This window comes from Schistocerca cancellata, chromosome 3, assembly GCF_023864275.1.
Source record: "Schistocerca cancellata isolate TAMUIC-IGC-003103 chromosome 3, iqSchCanc2.1, whole genome shotgun sequence".
Taxonomy (NCBI): Eukaryota; Metazoa; Arthropoda; class Insecta; order Orthoptera; family Acrididae; genus Schistocerca; species Schistocerca cancellata.
Genome location: NC_064628.1, coordinates 945,919,379 through 945,937,931, shown reverse-complemented (window position 1 = coordinate 945,937,931; position 18,553 = coordinate 945,919,379).

Below are 18,553 nucleotides of genomic sequence, written 5' to 3'. Positions count from 1 at the left end.
GACGCACGCTCAGAATATCTGACATGCCAGATATTGCTCTGCACGTTCGGAAAGACACCGGAACGTGCTATTCCACGCTATGACGTCAGAAACTCGGCCCGCTCAACGCTCAACGTTCGGATGCACGGTCCGTGTGCCGACGGCTTTAGTTAGTCGCGCTAAACGTGCAGTACGCCTGTTATGGTAGGCAACCCACATGCGTAAATGCCACAATCACGCGATGTATCCATGTGTCTTGTTTTCATACTTGCTGGTGATGCGTAGTCGACATTACGGTGACTAGTAAAGCAATAACAGGATGCATGAGGACTCGTTCGCAGAGTACACCGACATGATGTTAATTTATGGTGAAGCTTGCCGCAGTGGAAGAGAAGGTCATCGTGTGGCTCCACCTCATCCCATGTTTGCCAGACGAGAACAATGGCTACGGGAAAGTGGGAAATTCACAAGCGACAGAGCAAACTGTGGCGCTCCGAGAATGCGGCACGATGTCGTATTGGAAAAGGAAGTGCTCCATCTGGTTGAAGAGAACCCGTCGACGAGTACTCGACCACGTGACCTGCACACGTCTTACACGTTTGTGTGACGTCTTCTGCATGAACAACAACTCCACTACTCTCAGAAGGTACACGCCATGCTCCCGGAGGATTTTTACCACGTGTCAATTTCTGTACATGATTTTTACGCCGCTGTGTGGATTTTCCTCAGTTTCCAAAGCGAATTTTTTTAACTAACGAAGTGTGTTTCAAGAGGGATTGTGTTTTGAACTCTCGATATAACCGCAGTTGCGATCAAAAATCCCTAAATACACTTGTATTATACACGATGATTTCAACACACTTTCGGCATCAATATCTTCTCAGGTATCTGCGGTGACAGTGTGTTTGGACCGTACATTCTTTGTCCCCACCTAACAGGCGCCTGGTTCTTGATATTCCTGCAGTGCTGGCAGAGTGTTTGGAAGGTATGCCATTGGACGTACGGCACGAATTGTTGTTCCAGCATGATGGCGATGTAGTACATTTTGCAGTTCGGTGCGAAACCATCCACTTAGTCTACAAAGACAGGTGGATCGTTGAAGGTGGACCACATGCTTGGCCACCAGGATCCCCAGATTTGACACTTTTCGACTTATTATTGTTGGGCACATCAACAGTTTCCTTTTCGAGACCACTGTCCAGTAGGAGGAAGATCTGGTTGCACGGATAATGGGTGCCGCAGAAGTGATGAATTGTTGTTCCAGCATGATGGCGATGTAGTACATTTTGCAGTTCGGTGCGAAACCATTCACTTAGTCTACAAAGACAGGTGGATCGTTGAAGGTGGACCACATGCTTGGCCACCAGGATCCCCAGATTTGACACTTTTCGACTTATTATTGTTGGGCACATCAACAGTTTCCTTTTCGAGACCACTGTCCAGTAGGAGGAAGATCTGGTTGCACGGATAATGGGTGCCGCAGAAGTGATGAATTGTTGTTCCAGCATGATGGCGATGTGGTACATTTTGCAGTTCGGTGCGAAACCATCCACTTAGTCTACAAAGACAGGTGGATCGTTGAAGGTGGACCACATGCTTGGCCACCAGGATCCCCAGATTTGACACTTTTCGACTTATTATTGTTGGGCACATCAACAGTTTCCTTTTCGAGACCACTGTCCAGTAGGAGGAAGATCTGGTTGCACGGATAATGGGTGCCGCAGAAGTGATGAATTGTTGTTCCAGCATGATGGCGATGTAGTACATTTTGCAGTTCGGTGCGAAACCATCCACTTAGTCTACAAAGACAGGTGGATCGTTGAAGGTGGACCACATGCTTGGCCACCAGGATCCCCAGATTTGACACTTTTCGACTTATTATTGTTGGGCACATCAACAGTTTCCTTTTCGAGACCACTGTCCAGTAGGAGGAAGATCTGGTTGCACGGATAATGGGTGCCGCAGAAGTGATGAATTGTTGTTCCAGCATGATGGCGATGTAGTACATTTTGCAGTTCGGTGCGAAACCATCCACTTAGTCTACAAAGACAGGTGGATCGTTGAAGGTGGACCACATGCTTGGCCACCAGGATCCCCAGATTTGACACTTTTCGACTTATTATTGTTGGGCACATCAACAGTTTCCTTTTCGAGACCACTGTCCAGTAGGAGGAAGATCTGGTTGCACGGATAATGGGTGCCGCAGAAATGATGAACCACAGACCAGGCAAGTTGGACGGAGTTCACGCGAAATTACTGGCAGATGCACTGTATTCACCGAACTTGGTGGTCCTCACATCGCAGTGCTGTTGTAATATCACAATAAACAGGAGGGAAATGTGTACATCTTGCTTTCCTTGCAACATTGGAACGAACCGTTTCGGGATATGGGCTCCCAGGTAAAATACGATCTACTAAGTTCCCTCTAACTTATAGAACTGTGTAACGTGAATTGTGAGATGCCCTGTACATGAAAAAAATGTGTGTGAAATCTTATGGGACTTAACTGCTATGGTCATCAGTCCCTAAGCTTACACACTACTTAACCTAAATTATCCTGAGGACAAACACACACACCCATGCCCGAGGGAGGACTCGAACCTCCACCGGGACCAGCCTCACAGTCCATGACTGCAGCGCCTCACACCCACTGTACATGTTAAGTGTTTTACGTACATCATAAAACGTAGGCAGCATTAATTAAAGTACGAGACAGAAAAAGTATATAGAATTACCGTCAAACACAGTGTAGAAGCATGCCCATGAAACAACGATCCTGTTACTGAAAACATTTGTTAAAGACTCCGGTGAGCCCAACTGATGGGAGAGACGGCTTTGATGTTTTCAGTAACTGCGCAGAAGAAATTTATTGGCGCGTCGCTGAACATCGATAATATAGAAAGAATTCCACTTAGCTGGGGCGTAGAAGGCGCCAATAAAAAAGCAAGCTCGTTTTCCCTTCGTGGAGTTTTCGTGCAGCTGTGCTAGATTGTCAGCTATAAGGAGATATTGATTCAGGTAGGCGGCGGCTGTGTTTTACGGCGTTGCAGTAACCTGAGGAAAGTAAAGCGAAAGCGAATAACGGTAGTCGTGAAAAAGTTCCGCATGCAGTGGTGCGTTGCGTTTTAATGGCAGCTCGAGCACTGCCTTTCTCAGACGTCTTGCAGAAACGGGCTACCTAGAAGAACACTCGTGTGGACCTCTCGTTACATGGAGAGCTGGAAGTGACAATAAAGAAAACACAAAGGAAGAGACGCAATGGAGTTGATAAGGGAACTAGTGTCGTGACTGGATATTTACAGCTGACTCATCAACCCTTGATTTTTTGTGACTTGCTCAAGGTTTTCAGTAAAAAACTTTTTCTTCTTGTTTCAACACATGTTTGCAATTTGTTAGTTACGTCGTATTACACACAGAGTAGTTCGTCAAAATATGGAAATGCTGCGAGAAATGCATGTTAGAACGTAACTGCAGATGCTAGTGAAGCCTGCAGGCTGCGGTTTTGTGTCTGACCACGAACGGCATCCGTGGCGAGTGTCAGACGTGGTCAGGGCCGTGGTGAGTGGATCGCGTCGCAGCTGAGTAAATTCTAAGAAGGGAGAATTGGTGGTACTGTTATGGCGGCTGCTTCCCTAACGAAGGTAGGCGAAGTATTGGTGTTTCGAGAAGCAGCATGTAACGATTTATACCGGGAAAACATCATCCACTAAGTCATAACGAGGACGAAAGTGTGTGTTGAGAGATCGTAACAGATGGTCACTGAAGAGAGCTCAGACGAAAAATAAAATGAGACATTTTTAAAAGTCACTGCAGAACTAAATGTTCCAATCGCAAACCCAATCAACACCAAAACAACGCGAAGGGCCCTCCAGAATCAGGGAACTACAGGGCGAACTGAAATTCCATCCCACTCGTCGGTGCTGCAAAGGACATACCAGGAAAGCGTGGTGCCGAAAACGAGGACCGTGGAGCAACAGAAGTACGTAATTTGGTCGAATGAGGCTTGTTTCACACATTTTCCAACTACTGATCGAGCTTGCTTTCCATGAGTGAAGCACGGGAGGGGTTCGATGAAGCTGTGTCTGGGTAGTCAGTAGCGTCGTGGCACTCCAACCTAATTAAAACACGGTGGAGACAAGCTACTGGAAAATCACATCCTGCAGTACCTTTCACAGTGGAAGAACTGAAAACTGCTATCTCGAACATCAAAACTAGGAAGGCAGCTGGGCCAGATGAGTTATACCCAGAATTTATTAAGTATAGTGGGAAAAATGTTATCAACTGGCTCGTGAACTTCTGTAATAACATCCTTGAAGAAGGCCGAGTGCCTAAGATATTCAAAAGATCTAAAGTATTGCCAATATTAAAACCTGGGGAAACACCAGACAAGCCTGAACATTTTGGACCAATCTCTCTCTCCTGAGCACCTGCTTCAAACTCTTTGAGAGACTCTTCTATAATCGTATTGGGACGACTTTGAATAAATGATTCCCCATCGAGCAGGCGGGTTTTCGAACACTAGGTAACTGTTGCGACCAAGTTCTGGCTTTAACGACACATATCGAGAACGGTTATGAACGGAAACTTAAAACAGCTGTTGCATTTGCAGAATTAACCGCTCCATACGATACTGTGTGGAGGCATGGTCTTCTTAGCCAGATTCTTGAGATTATCCCTTGCCAGACCTTGTACAAATTGCTAAGTGATATGCTAAGCAATAGAACCCTTGAAGTTCATGTAGAAGGAAAGAAGAGGCGAACCATTGTTTCAAACAACGGCTTACCACAAGGTTCTGTATTCGCACCATTGCTTTTCAATGTGTACATAAGCGACATACCAACAACAAATGCGCGGAAGTTCTGTTACGCAGATGACATGGACCTGGCTGTGCAACATGAATGTTTTCAACAGTGTGAAAACTCCCTTAACCAAGACCTCCGACTAATGGGTAATAATTTCAGATCTTGGAGATTAATTTCTAACCCAATAAAGTCAGAAGTTACGGTGTTTCATTTAAACAACCAACAGGCAACCCGATCCCTTGACGTTACCTTTGCTGGTAGAAAGTTAAAGCATAACCCAAAGCCAAAATATCTTGGTATTAAATTGGATATATCGCTTATATTCAAACCACACCTAATAGATACTGCTGCTAAGATACGTACAAGAAATAATATTATTCAAAAGCTCGCCAATACTATCTGGGGAGCTGATATACATACTCTGAAGATTTCTTCTGTAGCGCTGGTGTACTCTGTTGCGGAATATTGCAGCCCTGTTTGGCTTAACAGCATCCACACGTCTAAAGTGGATACTCAACTAAACAATACCATGAGAACCATAACTGGGACCATTAAATCCACCCCACTACCTTGGCTTCCTGTTCTCTGCAGTACAGCTCCACCACATCTTAGGCGGCAAACCGCCTTAGATAATGAATGGCGTAAAATCTCCTCCAATACCAACCTTCCAATCCATCAGGACATTGCCCCAAATCTTTCCCGACTAAGATCTAGAAGACCACCATGGAGAACAGCTTAAAACCTTATGGCTACGTCTTACGATGCTATGGATTCATGGAAAAATGAATGGTCTCAGACTGGACTATCCAAGAACTGCAATGAAATAGCACCTGGTGGAAACCTACCTGGTACAGACCTGCCAAGAAGAACTTGGGTTATACTCAATAGACTCAGAACTGGTCATTGCAGAAGTGGCGAGATGATCTGTTGATGGTGCATAGAAGATTCACCACAGTGCGATTGTGCACATTCAGAGCAAACGATCCAGCACATCATTCAGGAATGCCCTAAACGTGCATTTAAAGGATCCATTCGAGAACTTTATGCAGCCTCCCGTACAGCCGTCGAGTGGATGGAAAACCTAGACATAGAACTTTAAAGAGACTCTATAGATTCCATATATGTGATTGTTGAATGACCTTATAGCAACAATTTCTATATGATAATTTTATCTCACCTATGACAAGATACCCTATTGTAACAACCTGTGTATGACTACTTTATCCTTAATTGAAACTCCATAAGACGAGATGTGTTATAATGTATGTTGATTTTATCTTTATCTGTCTGTATGTATTTAAATATGAAACCATTTGTACTTGAAAACCATATAAGCTAAATAAATAAATAAATAAATAACTCCAAGGGCCCCACTGTTGCTCTGCAAGGTCGTTCTGCTACCAAGGATTACGTTGGCATTTTGACTGGCCAGCAGCACCCCACGACACAATGTGTTTTCCCAAATGGCGGTGATGAGTTCCAGGGCGACAGGGCCCCTATTCACGCCACATCCCCCAAGAGCGTTTTTGTGACCAGGAGGACGAATTTTTTGACTCTGCACTGGCCACTAAAGTCATCAGATCTCAATGTTATTGAGCATTTGAGGTCTAGTTTTGCGTGGTCGCTATCCAGTTCCATCACCTATACCTGGACATTACACTATTTTGCAGAACAAATGGTATAAGGTTCCCTTGAAAACCATACATACCCTATATTTACCGATTTCGGAACGGCTGCAAGCTGCTTTGAATCTCAATGGTTTGCTTACACGCCATTTCGCATGGCAGTGTGTTGTGTTACTGGTGTTATAGTTTTGTTCTCCCATCTACATAAAGATCATGTATTGTTTGGTTTTTCTTTTTGTGTGCTTGTTGAAATTGTTTCGACAGGGTGAAGGGATACTTTTAACTTTGATACTCCTCTGCGAATCTTTGAAATAAATGGTTTCAGCAACTTTTCCGATTTACTTAATGTAATCCTTAAAATTTCTGACTGATTATTGCATTCCTTCTCTGTTTCGTATTTTACGGGCAGACAAATTCCTTAAGAAGATGATGGCTGCTTTGTAGGGCCACATGTAGAAAATGTCGACGTCGGGTATACGCACCCAGATAAAAAAAAGAGAAATAAAATAAAATAAAATAAAACCGACGTCCTACGAAGGAATTATCCGAATGGGACGGAAATCGGTGTATGTGATGCACATTTACAGACTAACAAATGATTACAGTTTCAGAAAAAAATGATGATTTATTCAAGAGAAAGAGCTTAACGAATTGAGCAAGTCAATAACGCGTTGGTCCACCTCTCGCTCTTATGCAAGCAGTTATTTGCCTTGGCACTGAATGACAGAGTTGTTGGATGCCATACTGAGGGTTATCGTGCCCAAATTCTGTCTAACTGCAGCGTTAGATCGTCAAAATCAGAGGTGATTGGAGGGCCCTGCTCAAAATGCCCCGAACGTTCTCAGTTGGGGAGAGATCCGGAGAATTAGCTGCCCAAAATAGTGTTTGGCGATACAGACTACAAACGATAGGAACTCGCGCCGTGAGCGGGAGGACATCATCTTGCTGTTAAGTATTCCCAAGATGGCTTGCCATGAAGGGCGACTCATGGGGGCATAAATAACGTCGACTTACCGCTATGCCGAAAGTGTAGCGTAGATGACAACCAGAGGATTCCTGCTGTGAGAAGAAATGGCACCTCCGACCATCACTCCTGGTTGTCGGCCTACACGGCAGACGGCAGCCAAGTTGGTATTCCACCACCGTCTGGGGCGTCTACGTACACGTATGCCGCCTGCAGTCTCGTTGACTTGAGTAGAATTGTCCTATTGATGAAACCCGCTTTGAATTGAGCTCCGACGACCCAGTAAACACGTGTCTAGGGACGCCCCAGACAGCAGTGGGATATCAACCTGTCACCCACCACACGGGCGGACAACAAGGAGTGATGGCATAGGGTCTGATTTCTTTTCATAGAAGGACCCCTTTGGTTGTCATACGTGGTTCCCTTACAGAATAAAGGTACGTTGACGATATTCTACGCCCCATTTGCGTGTCAGCAAGATAATGCCATCCCGCAAAAGGCGAGACTTTCTGCTGCTTGTCTTGGTGCATGCTAAACCCTACCTCGGCCAACAAGTTGGCCAGATCTCTCCCCAACTGAGACAGTTTGGTATATTATTGGCAGGGCCCTACAATCATCTCGAAATTTTGACGATCTAACAGGCCATTTGACCAATTTGGCACCATATACCTGAGGAAGACATCCAACAACTCATCAATGTATACCGAGCTGAATAACTGCTCGTATATGGGCCAGAAGTGGATCAACGCATTGTTGGCTTGCTCAGTTTGTAAATCTCTTCCTCTTCAATAAATCATCTAATTTTTCTGAAACTGTTTCATTTCTTTGTCTGTACATGCACAACTTATTTCCCTATTTCCATCCCATCATATAGTTCCTTCATGATGCGTCTTCTCCTTTGTCTTCTGCATTGAGTTCCTGAAGGAATGAAATTTACCCACCGAAGCTGTAGCTTACAAACCCCCATTTCGACCGATTCGTGGGTAGTTCTCGTCTGTGTGTGAGGCTTACCGTGTATAATTACTAGAGAGAAAAGAGATGATACAATACAATGAAGAGCAGCTCACGGGTTCGTTTATTGAGCATGATAGGCTGACTTAGATGCTCACTCGAGTCCATTGACACATACTAGGATGCGGTGGTGTTTTGTGCTTCACACAAAGGTTTATTGCTGGGACTTAGAGAGTAATTTTGCAAGAGAAGACGAGTCACATTAAATGAGTTCGTTATCAGTGGACACGGTAAACACATTCATTACATGTCTGCAAACGTCGTAATTAATACTGCACTACCACAGTGGTTTACTGTCGCTTCATCGTTTATGCGTTCATTCCCATAGCGCGGCACTTACCTATCTGGCGTCGCCCTATACGTGTCCTATAAGTATATAACACTAATTTTGAAACATGTTACGTAACAAAACTTTTCCATATTTCCGTCACATTCACGTAGATCTGCAGCAGTTGGAAAAAGTTATCATGGTACCACCAGAGGTAATGGCTCTTGCATGTAACGATCGTCGGCCGGCCGGTGTGGCCGAGCAGTTCTAGGCGCTTCACTCTGGAACCGCGTGACCACTACGGTCGCAGGTTCGAATCCTGCCACGGGCATGGATGTGTGTGATGTCCTTAGGTTAGTTAGGTTTAATTAGTTCTAAGTTCTAGGCGACTGATGACCTTAGAAGTTAAGTAGCATAGTGCTCAGAGCGATTTGAACAAATTTTTTTGTAACGATCGTCGCTTTTTAATTCCTTCCTAACTAACGTAGGTCGTTTCATTGATAAATTTTTCCATTGGTGATGATATAAGCCTTCGTCTCGATTTTCTTTACCCGATCTGTCCTAAAACATATCATTTACGTAATTTTTATGACGTGACACTGAACATAAAGAAGACTAATGCCAAGAAGAGAAAAACTGTCATATTTACATTAAGTGGATGTTGCTTTATAGCCTGTGTAATAAATGCAAAATTTGTAGGAATTAATATTGTTTCTCAGTGGAAGTGGTATGAACGTATAAAGCTACTTGCAAACAGAATATCACCAGCATGTTATGCCTTTAGAGTTCTGCGATCAGTGTGTAAGAGTTAGTTTCTTTCAGTTGTATACTGTTCCTCTCCTCAAATGTTAGCTATACCATTCTTGGAACAATTACAAAAAATATGAACCAAGTTTTCAAGCTGAAGACATTTGACATGAGAATAATACTACTTGCTTACTTGATTGGCCAATCTAATCACAGTCAGGCTTTGGCCAACCAGCCCCTTTCATCATCTTCGGTGCGTGTATTCTTTTCCAGCTGCTCCTGTCGTACTCACGTCCTCGTTGACCCACTCAATCCGTCTCAGCTGTGGTCCTCCCCTCCGTCTACTGCCTCTGATTTCTTCTTCCACCATCTTTCTGGTGATCTGATCTTCTAGACGCATTACGCCCCCACACCACTTCAGTCTTCTCTCTGTAATCACAGCTACAACGTCTATCGATTCGTACAACTCCTATAATTCGCAGTTTATCTTTTTCCTCCAGTCTTCCCAATCCTACAATGGTAAATCTGTTTCAGAACAGCCGTCTGAAATGTCAGAAGTTTTCTTTTTATCTTTTTTGTCAGACCCTAGGTTTCTCCTCCGTACAGGACGACAGGTTATGTAACTACCTTGTAGATCGTGATCTACAAACTAATAACCAGAACTAGTATTCGAGCTCATTGTAAAGATGTGTCCAAAACACCGGAGGAAATTGACGGAGATCCGAAATGTGAAATAATTTGGGTGAAGGTCACGGTTAAAGGAGGCCCAGACATGGTAATTGGATGTCTCTATAGGCCCCCTGGCTCAGCAGCTGTTGCGGCTGAGCACCTGAAGGATAATTGGGATAATATTTCGAGTAGATTTCCCCACCATGTTATAGTTCTGGGTGGAGATTTCAATTTGCCGGATATAGACTGGGAGACGGGTGGCAGGGACAAAGGATCCAGTGAAATTTTTTTAAGTGCTTTGTCTGAAAACTACCTTGAGCAGTCAACCAGAGAACCGACTCGTGGCGATAACATATTAGACCTTCTGGTGACAAACAGACCCGAACTATTTGAAACAGTTAACGCAGAACAGGGAATCAGCGATCATAAAGTGGTTACGGCATCGATGATTTCAGCCGTAAATAGAAATATTAAAAAAGGTAGGAAGATTTTTCTGTTTAGCAAAAGTGACAAAATGCAGATTACAGAGTAGCTGATGGCTCAACACAAAAGTTTTGTCTGAAGTACAGATAGTGTTGAGGATCAGTGGACAAAGTTCAAAACCATCGTACAATATGCATTAGATGAGTATGTGCCAAGCAAGATCGTAAGAGATGGAAAAGAGCCACCGTGGTACAACAACCGAGTTAGGAAACTGCTGCGGAAGCAAAGGGAACATCACAGCAAACATAAACATAGCCATAGCCTAGCAGACAAACAAAAATTACGCGAAGCGAAATGTAGTGTGAGGAGGGCCATGCGAGAGGCGTTCAATGAATTCCAAAGTAAAGTTCTATGTACTGACTTGGCAGAAAATCCTTAGAAATTTTGGTCTTATGTCAAAGCGGTAGGTGGCTCAAAACAAAATGTCCAGACACTCTGTGACCAAAAAATGGTACTGAAACAGAGGATGACAGACTAAAGGCCGAAATACCAAATGTCTTTTTCCAAAGCTGTTTCACAGAGGAAGACTGCACTGTGGTTCCTTCTCTAGATTGTCCCACAGATGACAAAATGGTAGATATCGAAATAGACTGCAGAGGGATAAACAAACAATTAAAATCGCTCAAAAGAGGAAAGGCCGCTGGATCTGATGGGATACCAGTTCGATTTTACACAGAGTACGCGAAGGAACTTGCCTCCCTTCTTGCTGCGGTGTACCGTAGGTCTCTAGAAGAGCGTAGCGTTCCAAAGGATTGGAAAAGGGCACAGGTCATCCCCGTTTTCAAGAAGGGACGTCGAACAAATGTGCAGAACTATAGACCTATATCTCTAACGTCGATCAGTTGTAGAATTTTGGAACACGTATTATGTTCGAGTATAATGAATTTTCTGGAGACTAGAAATCTACTCTGTAGGAATCAGCATGGGTTTCGAGAAAGACGGTCGTGTGAAACCCAGCTCGCGCTCAGAGAGCCATAGACACGGGTTCACAGGTAGATGCCGTGTTTCTTGCCTTCCGCAAGGCGTTCGATACAGTTCCCCACAGTCGTTTAATGAACAAAGTAAGAGCATATGGACTATCAGACCAATTGTGTGATTGGATTGAAGAGTTCCTAGATAACAGAACACAGCATGTCATTCTCAATGGAGAGAAGTCTTCGGAAGTAACAGTGATTTCAGGTGTGCCGCAGGGGAGTGTCATAGGACCGTTGCTATTCACAATATACATAAATGACCTTGAGGATGACATCGGAAGTTCACTGAGGCTTTTTGCAGATGATGCTGTGGTGTATCGAGAGGTTGTATCAATGGAAAATTGTACTGAAATGCAGGAGGATCTGCAGCGAATAGACGCATGGTGCAGGTAATGGCAATTCAATCTCAATGTAGACAAGTGTAATGTGCTTCGAATACATAGAAAGATAGATCCCCTATAATTTAGCTACAAAATATCAGGTCAGCAACTGGAAGCAGTTAATTCCATAAATTATCTGGGAGTAGGCATTAGGAGTGATTTAAAATGGAATGATCATATAAAGTTGATCGTCGGTAAAGCAGATGCCAGACTGAGATTCATTGGAAGAATCCTAAGGAAATGCAATCCGAAAACAAAGGAAGTAGGTTACAGTACGCTTTTTCGCCCACTGCTTGAATACTGCTCAACAGTGTGGGATCCGTGCCAGATAGGATTGGTAGAAGAGATAGAGAAGATCGAACGGAGAGCAGCGCGCTTCGTTACAGGATCATTTAATAATCGCGAAAGCGTTACGGAGATGATAGATAAACTCCAGTGGAAGACTCTGCAGGAGAGACACTCAGTAGCTCGGTACGGGCTTTTGTTAAAGTTTCGAGAACATACCTTCACCGAAGAGTCAAGCAGTATATTGCTCCCTCCTACGTATATCTCGCGAAGAGACCATGAGGATAAAATCAGAGAGATTAGAGCCCACACAGAAGCATACCGACAGTCCTTTCCACGAACAATACGAGACTGGAATAGAAGGGAGAACCGATAGAGGTACTCAAGGTACCCTCCGCCACACACCGTCAGATGGCTCGCGGAGTATGGATGTAGATGTAGATGTAGATTTTCACTGCATATATATTTATCAATCGGTTGTGCACATCAAGAATAAAATTGATAATTAATGCATAAACAGCTCTTTCCATAACCACGGAACAATATCTAGACTCATTTTACATTTACGCAGAAAGGATAAACATAAAAAGCAACATACCATTTTCTAGCAAGTAATAAAACTGTGCAATAAATTGCCAAAGGAAATTATGCAAATTGCTAAGACAAACTGATTTAAAACTTCAGTTAAAAATATGCATTAAGCAACACATTCTACACATTAAAGGATTAATTAGATAACACTGAGCAGGTGACTGGTAAAAAACGTAACATACATATATAATAAAAACGATATTAGAACATCTACCATACGGAATAACACTTTGATATTGCATTTTTTTCTTTTTTTCTTTTCTGAAAATACTTACTCCTAAAGCTATGCAAAGTATAACAGTAGCACGTTATCATCTTTCTGAGCTTAACATCATACCTTATACAGAGGGATGATGATTCAGGTTTTGAGGCTAGCAAATGGGAAGCTGCGGTACACAATATGCTCCTGACGTCATGCGATAGTGTGCATAGTCCCCAGAATGAGATTTTCACTCTGCAGCGGAGTGTGTGCTGATATGAAACTTCCTGGCAGATTAAAACTGTGTGCCCGACCGAGACTCGAACTCGGGACCTTTGCCTTTCGCGGGCAAGTGCTCTACCATCTGAGCTACCGAAGCACGACTCACGGCCGGTACTCACATCTTTACTTCTGCCAGTATCTCGTTTCCTACCTTCCAAACTTTACAGAAGCTCTTCTGCGAACCTAGCAGAACTAGCACTCCTGAAAGAAAGGATACTGCGAAGACATGGCTTAGCCACAGCCTGGGGGATGTTTCCAGAATGACATTTTCACTCTGCAGCGGAGTGTGCGCTGATATGTGAGTACCGGGCGTGAGTCGTGCTTCGGTAGCTCAGATGGTAGAGCACTTGCCCGCGAATGGCAAAGGTCCCGAGTTCGAGTCTCGGTCGCGCACACAGTTTTAATCTGCCAGGAAGTTTCAGTGTGCATAGTGTTATGAAACAGCGTGTGTGTAGTGTGTGTAGTATGTGCAGTGAGTGGGAGTAAGAAATGAACGAACAGTGTAGAATTATTGTGGTGTCACCGCCAGACACCACACTTGCTAGGTGGTAGCTTTTAAATCGGCCGCAGTCCGCTAGTATACGACGGACCCGCGTGTCGCCACTGTCAGTAATTGCAGACCGAGCGCCACCACACGGCAGGTCTAGTGAGACGTACTAGCACTCACCCAGTTGTACAGTCGGCGTTGCTAGCCATGGTTCACTGAGAATTACGCTCTCATTTGCCGAGACGATAGTTAACATAGCCTTCAGCTACAGTTGCTACGACCTAGCAAGGCGCCGTATTCAGTTGCTATAATACTTCTGTATCATCAAGAGCAATGTTCTGCAAATGTGGATTAAAGTTAAGTATTCCAGAAGTTACGTACTTTTCTTTATAGCATTCATTACGTATCCTGTTTCAGACCTCACGCCAGCCTGCTTGATTTTAACGCGTGCATTTCGGCCTTCTTTAGCTATACAACAATTATCATCCTACATTTTTAAACAAATTATTTCTAACACAGTATTGTACGCAAGCGTAAACCAAATGAGGCAGCACTGTCTTAAACAGAGTGGCCTTGTACTCGGCAGGATGGAGGATTCAGTCTTTACCTAGCCACCCTGATTTAGGATTTCCGTGGTTTCCCTAAACTACTTCGGGCAAATGCCGGGATGGTCCCAAATATGAGGAAACGCAATGGAAATAAATGAAAGGTGCAGAAAAGCAGGGCAGTTCTACAAATGCATTAGGGGGCTTATTTGGAGCAAGGAGGTGCCACAGAAATCCAAGGGAATTATATACCGAACCTACTTTGTCCCCATATTGGCATACGGAAGTGAGACATGGGTAATGCACAAAAGCGACAAAAGTAGAATACAGGCTAGCGAAATGAAGTTCCAGAGGAGCAGGTTGGGTGTAACAAGACGAGACAGATTGCGAAATGAGTATGTGAGGGAAAGACTAAAGGAGGAACCAGTACAGGACAGGATAGAAAAATCAAGACTGCAGTGGTATGGACACATGAAGAGAATGGATGAGGGAAGAATTCCTAAGAGGATGTTTGATCTGCAACTGGAGGGGAAGAGGCCCAGAGGAAGACCAAGAGATAGATGGGTGAAGGGAGTGAAGGAATGTGTGACGAGAAGAGGAGAGAACTGGACGAAGGTGGAAGAGGGGGAATGGTGGAAAGACAGAACACGATGGAGAGGCTTGTGTTCCCGACAGACCCAGCCAGTGGCTGGAAACTGTCCAAGATGATGATGATGTTATTCAATGACACCACTTGATTCATTTGTTTCTGGTACTTGCCCACTGAATTTGTTCGCAGTCGAGGGCGTTTATACATGTATTTTCCTACCTATCCTGCCATGGTGAGGGTGGATTATGCGCACCGGCGGTAGAGACAACCCCAGGTGCAACCATATCGGGAAGATCTCTGTGGAGAGTCCAGACTAATATATAGTCCTGGGGTGGAGAGGAAATGGCTTGGATGATTCACTGATTTTGGCCTCGTGTCGTTAGCCAGTTGGACCTTTCTATGTTCCTACTGGGAAAGGCCGAAAGCAACGTGGAACTGAAACAGACATATTTTGCGGAACATGGAGTTCAACTGTATGATGTAATGATGAAGGCATTCTCGTTTATAACATATTCTGTAGGTAAAATAACCCCTCCCACACAACATTATTCTGGGCGGGGACTATTCAGGAGAGTGCTGGCATCAGTAATAAACAAAACTGGCGTTCCACGTATTGCATCATTGATTCTTAGGACCATTAATAGATTAGGTGGTTTACAGAATGAATAGAGTGAAGTTTGAAATATTGGAAAGTAGTGAAACGCCGCGGGAGGAAGAATAGAACGTCTGCTAAGGTGATATAGAGTTGCGAACACAAAACGAAATACGAGCAATTCAAGAATAGCCTTCATCCATACATATTCAAAAAAATCAGTGAACACATGTATGTATGTATGTATATCCCGCATCTCCTTCTAAACCACTGGGTGGACTTTAACCAAACTTGGTACACATTTAACTCACTGTTAGGAAATCATCGCTGTGTAGGTAAAAACCATCTACCTACTAAAGGGGTGGGGGTTGTGGGTAAAAAAGCAATGTAGCACACTAAGCGCAAATTTCCAGGTTTTAGTATTTCAGTCATTCAATATTTGAGAATTAGAACACTTTACATGCTTGCAATTAAGTGTAAACACAATTTCAATCCATTGGGAACCTTTTTGTCGCTGACAACCCACTAAAAATCAAAGCAAAAAAAGTTTATCGCTGTTCTTGCAGTAAAACTGCCGCAGTGAAGCCGATGATTTCATTTATTACTTCTTTACCACTAACTGCATTCGTGACAGCCTGCGGGACCCAGCAGTCTCTTTCTAGGGGCAGGTTTGGCGACTACGGGGTTCCTGAGCTGAAGACTGGTGAGCGCCGCCAGCCCTCTGCCACCGTGAGCTGTGGGCGTGCTTCAGCGGCCACCGTGCGGTGCTGAGTGGAACGTTGTGTGTCGCAGGGAACGGCTATCTTGGCCTTACCGCCAGACTCACAACGACGGTAGAAACTGAAGTGTTGGCAGAAGAGCCAACACTGTGTTCCTAGAGGAGGCCGAAATGCACGCGTTTAATTACACGCTGACTGGCGTGAGATCTGGAACAGTTAAGGGAATTAATAGTAGCAAATAAAGTACGTAGTTGATATAATACTTAACTTTAATCCACAATTGGAGTACATCGGTCTGATGGTTCATGCTTCATTAGATACATAGCAAAGGATAAATGGCGCCATGCTAGGTCGTAGCAAATGACGTAGCTGAAGGCTATGCTAACTATCGTCTCGGCAAATGAGAGCGCAGTTGTCAGTGATCCATCTCTGGCTAAGTCGGCTGTACAACTGGGGCGAGTGCTAGGACGTCTCTCTAGACCTGCCGTGAGGTGGCGCTCGGTCTGCAATTACTGACAGTAGCGACACGCGGGTCCGTCGTATACTAGCGGACCGCGGCCGATTTAAACGCTACCACCTAGCAAGTGTGGTGTCTGGCGGTGACACCACAGAAACCTCTACAAAAAACCCACAACCTCAAGACGTGCTGCGCGCTGAGGAGATGCATGGCTGCTACATGGGACAGTCTGTAGCGGGCAACCTCTCTGAAACCTGCCGCACCTCAGTTGTATAAGGCTCACTTAGGCACGTAGGGCCTTTCTAGGTGACCTTTTATTTCGCGAGCTGTTCTTGGGACGGGGGTGGATCCTTCGAAAGTTTCTCTTCGTCCCCCTAACGGAAACGTTGGGTAGCTGGTATCTACCAACACCCGAACCAACATGATCGCTCGTGTAGACAGTCCTCCTCATTGAGGACTTATTCAGAATGTGGCTGTTTACAGTAACAGAACACAGCTGCCGGCTAGAATGTGTTTTTAACAGTCGAGCGGAAAGAGGGCAGTTCTGAGAACGTTTCGTCCTTCAATATACAAAATGGTTTAGAAGTAATCTGGGGCTCTTTAAAGTCATCAAGCCTTGCTCAGTGGGACACTACTAGCAAAATTCCCTTCAAAAAGCTAGATGCCTCTCTGAGAATGTAATTGAAATAGAACTGCACAAGCAGTCGAAATACAGCAAAACTGTTGCAACTTGCAAGCATCTAGTTGATATTCCCAGAGAATGACTGAGAAATGAGTGGACACACGAAGTCAAAGTCGATATGCAATACGTAATGAAAAGAATATATGGCGATCTACTGAAACTGGACTTCTTTATATTTACTTACAACAGTATAAAACTTGCAGCGCATGTGAAGGCAGGTTTCCTTCACCTAAGCATGCAGCCTTATTCCACCAACCCAATTCACTGTTTTCAGTGCCAGCGCTTTGGGCAGACTACTGTCGGATGTAAGGGAGAAGTCACTTGTGGCAAATGTAGTAAGGCCGTCCATGAAGGAGTTGGTTGTTCATCTCCTGCGAAGTGTGTAATCAGCTCTGGGGATCACCCTGTCTGGAGTAGGGACTGCAGTGTCCTTCTTGAAGAAAGGAAGGTATAAGTCACTTGTCGCAAATGTAGTAAGGCCGTCCATGAAGGAGTAGGTTGTTCATCTCCTGCGAAGTGTGTAATCAGCTCTGGGGATCACCCTGTCTGGAGTAGGGACTGCAGTGTCCTTCTTGAAGAAAGGAAGGTATAAGTCACTTGTCGTAAATGTAGTAAGGCCGTCCATGAAGGAGTTGGTTGTTCATCTCCTGCGAAGTGTGTAATCAGCTCTGGGGATCACCCTGTCTGGAGTAGAGACTGCAGTGTCCTTCTTGAAGAAAGGAAGGTATAAGTCACTTGTCGCAAATGTAGTAAGGCCGTCCATGAAGGAGTTGGTTGTTCATCTCCTGCGAAGTGTGTAATCAGCTCTGGGGATCACCCTGTCTGGAGTAGGGACTGCAGTGTCCTTCTTGAAGAAAGGAAGGTATAAGTCACTTGTCGCAAATGTAGTAAGGCCGTCCATGAAGGAGTTGGTTGTTCATCTCCTGCGAAGTGTGTAATCAGCTCTGGGGATCACCCTGTCTGGAGTAGGGACTGCAGTGTCCTTCTTGAAGAAAGGAAGGTATAGGGGTTCAAATCAACTTAGCATATCTCTTATGGTAAGGCCATCCCCGATGTTCGCTTCCTCCTTTGCACTTGTTGTTAACCATACTAACAGTGGCTGTCAGTGCACTTGTTCTCCTGCAGTTGTTTCGAAACCTATATCTTCCACCAGAAAATCAGACAAGGATGTAGTTACAGCTGTTATGGAGCTCTCTGCCCTCTTAAGGTTTCAGCCTGGTCCG